General features: G+C 43.9%; 1 pseudogene; it reads right to left on the minus strand.

The window, feature by feature from the left end:
• On the minus strand, positions 2454 to 2702 carry LOC102177925 (annotated as a pseudogene).

Consider the following 3907-nt stretch of genomic DNA (forward strand, 5'->3'; position numbering starts at 1 on the left):
TGAACTTCCATGCTTACAAGAGCATGTATTGAAAGCAGGGAATCCCTCCCATTCACTTTTTAAATTAACACTGTGATTTTCCACAGTTATGAAAAACCTGTCTACTCCATCAGAATGGAGTTTTGTGCACGACACAAAATGTTATTACCAAAAGCTGCAGCCCAGGCAAAGGATGTGCTTGTCTGCCTTGTGGCCACTGTTTCAGACCTTGGGAAGCTACTCTGTAGGAGGTTCAGTATCATCACATGATTTCAGTGTGGACCATGACTGCTGAGCACCGACCGTGGCTCACCCTTGCCTGTTCATCCTCCTGTGTCACACCTTTCAGCGGCTCCCTAAGTTCCCTGTCCATACGCTCTCCTCCAGTTTATAGCTGTAGCCGTCACAGCAAAGCACAGATGAATACATATGGACAAAAAGCTTCCGGGTCTTTGGAAATCTCCCAGTTTCCCACCACTTTGGTAACTTTGTTTCCTACATCCATGACTCTACTTATGTTTTGCAAATAAGTTCATTTGCTCCCTTTTTCTTTTCTTTTTTTTTTTTTAAAGATTCCATATGTAAGTGGTATCATATGGTATTTGTCTTTCTCTTTTGACTTACTTCACTTACTGTGATAATCTTTAGGTCCATCCATATTGCTGCAAATGGCCTTATTTTGCTCTTTTCTTACTACTGAGTAATATTCCAATGTATATGTGTACATCTTCTTAAGCCATCCCTCTGTTGATAGACATTCAGGTTGCTTCTATGTCCTGGCTATTGTAAAGAGTGCTGCAGTGACGCATGTATCTTTCTGAATTATGATTTTCTCCAGGTACATGCCCAGGAGTGGGATAGCTGGGTCATATAGTAGCTCTATTTTTAGTTTTTTAAGAAACTTTTATTCTGTTCTCTTTAGTGGCTGCACCAATTTACATTTTCACTAACAGTGTAGGAGGGTTTCCCTTTTCTCCATACTCTCTCCAGAGTTTATTATTTAGACCTTTTATTTTTTAAAGCAGTTGTTAACATTTAAGGCATCTCCTATCACGTGGCTTCAAGCTACTGGGATACGTGCCCTACTCACATCCTTAACCTTCTCAGCTCTTCGGCTGAAGAATTTGACCTTCACCATGACAGGCTGCTTTGGGTTCTTGGCAGCGTTTATACCCATGTCTGTTCATTGACCAAAGTCCACAATTTATCAAGGTTGACATCTGGGCAGAAGTTCTGTTTCTTCTTCTTTTTTTGGCTACACAGTATGTGGGGTCTCAGTTCCCCAGCCAGGGATCCAACCCATACTCCCTGCACTGGATGCTCAGGGTGCCAACCACGGGGTCACCCTCAACTCCAGGGAAGTTCTGCTCTAGTTCCTCTTTTAAGTGGTAATGCCTCATACCAGCTGGCCCAGAGTATCCTGAGTGATGTTTGTTGAAGTTGCGTCTGTGGTGATCAATGCCACCAGCATTGTCCCAGCCTCCTGGGTGCTCCCGGTGTTTGCTGATGCAGCTGAGGATGTAGCTCATGTGGCCCCTACGTTTCCAGGTCTTCCTTAGTCTGATGGCTGTAGATTTTTAAAAAATTTATTTATTCAGTTGCACTTGGTCTTAGTTGTGGCATGTGGGATCTAGATCCCTAACCAGGGATCAAACTTGGGCCCCTTGCAATGGGAGTATGCCTGCCGAGTCTTGCCACTGGCCCACCAGGGAAGGCCTGGCTGTAGATTTGTTGATGATGACTATTCTGACCAGTGTGATACCTCATTGTAGCTTTTGTTTTAATTTGGCTGTGTTGGGTCTTCACTGTGGCACACAGGATCTTTAGTCTTGGCATAACGGGCTCTTAGTTAGGGCATGCGGACTCTAATTCCCTGACCAAGGATGGATACCAGGCCCCTTGCATTGGGAGCATGGAGTTTTAATGAGGGAGGTCCCCTGCATTGTAGATTTTTTTTAAAAATTGCCTTAATTTTTTTTATTCGTTTATTTTTGGCTGTGCTGGGTCTTGGTTGCTGTGATTAGGTTTTCTCTAGTTGTGGAGAGTGGGCGCTACTCTCTAGGTATGGTGTGTGGGCTTCTCACTGAGGCGGCTTCTTTTGTGGCAGAGCATGGGCTCTAGAGCATTCGGACTTCAGTAGTTGTGGCTCCTGGGCTCTAGAGCACAGGCTCAGTGGTTGTAGCACACGGGCTGAGTTACTCCTCGGCATGTGGGATCTTCCTAGATCAGGAGTGGAAACTCTGTCTTCTGCATTAGCAAATGTACTCTTCACTGCTGAGCCACCAGGGAAGCCCCTCATTGTAGTAGTTTTTTTTTTTTAAGTTTCAGACTACTTATTAATCTGTGTAAACCCCAACACAATACACTAACATGGTTTTGTGCATTTAGAGGGGAAATATTTCCTGGTTAGGTGGAAAATTGTGTGAATGGCTTCTGGAAGACCTTCATTCTAAGCAACTTTATAGTGAAATGCTTCATTTAGAAGTCTGGACTTTCTTCAGTTTGCTGTAATCTACACTCACAGAGTTGAACTTGTACTGATCGTTAGGTCCCAGCTGGTTCCAGAGGTCTGGGTTATTCTTTCCGTCCCAGCGGACAACAGAACTGAACAATGCCAGGCACGTGATATACAATGCTGTTCTAGTACCTCCTGGTCCAATAAATAGGAAGAGGGGGATCAAGCTAGAATACTTCTTGGCCTGACCAATGATCTGGCAGAGCATGGTTTCAACAGAAGCCTTGAGTCCAAACCTAGAAAAAACTAACCTGCAAGGCCTGGGATTAAGCAGTCACCCCTCACTGTAGCTTTTATTTGCATTTCTTTTCATGTCCATGTGATCTTCTCTGCAGCATTCAGAACCAAGGCTGCCACATCCACTATCCTAGGTCATTTTCGGTTCTTTCGGTACCAAAATGGACTTTGGAGCTTGTATAGGCAAGATTCTCCAGAAAAACAGAACCAATAGGATGTATATCTATTTATAAGAGGAGATTTATTATAGGAACTGGCTCACATAATTAAGGTGGCTAAGTCCCACAGCCTGCCATTTGCAAACTGGAGAATCGGGAAAGCTGGGGTGTAATTCAGTTTGAGTCCCATGGCCGGAAAACCAGGAGTATGGAGGTCCGAGGGAAGGAAACAGACACCTCAGCTCAGAGAGAGCGGATTCACCACATCCCCGACATTTTTGTTCGTTTCAGTGGAGTGGTTGATCCCACCTGCACTGGTGGGAATCATCTTAACTCAGTCTACTGATTCAGATGCTAATCTTTTCCAGAGACATCCTCACAGAACACATTCAGAAGTTCTATTTTACCAGCTATCTGGGCATGCCTTAACCCAGTCAAGTTGACACATACAGTTAACCATCACAGTTTTCAATACAGCCTGCAGACATCCTGCTGAGATTTGCAAGGGTACAGCCCCTGAGTGAAAGAGAAAAAGCCCTGAGGGCAATTCCTGGAGCGCTAACAGTTCAGCATCATATTAGAACCAGAACCCATACATTACTTGTGCATGCGTGCTCACTCACTCAGTCGCAGCTGACCCTATGGACTGTAGCCCGCCAGGCTCCTCTGTCCATGAATTTCCCAGGTATCTTTCTGACCTAGGGATGGAACCCACATCTCTTATATCTGCATTCACAGGCAGATGCTTTACCACTGAGCAACCTGGGAGTTCACATTATTTTCAGAAGCAGAAAAAAATATATAGTTACTTTCATTTTGAAAGAGCACATGTAATATTTACTATTTTTGTCAACCATAGGAAGATAGAAAGAAGAAAACAAAAATCACCCACATCCCATTATCCAGAGAAAAGCAACTGAATTTCGCTGCAACTTACAATAAGGCCTTTCAATGCACATCGCATTGGTTCTCCATCATGATTAATTAGGTGGAGTGCTTGTTAAAACAAGTGCTTTTA

The sequence above is a fragment of the Capra hircus genome, chromosome 19, assembly GCF_001704415.2.
Source record: "Capra hircus breed San Clemente chromosome 19, ASM170441v1, whole genome shotgun sequence".
Taxonomy (NCBI): domain Eukaryota; kingdom Metazoa; phylum Chordata; class Mammalia; order Artiodactyla; family Bovidae; genus Capra; species Capra hircus.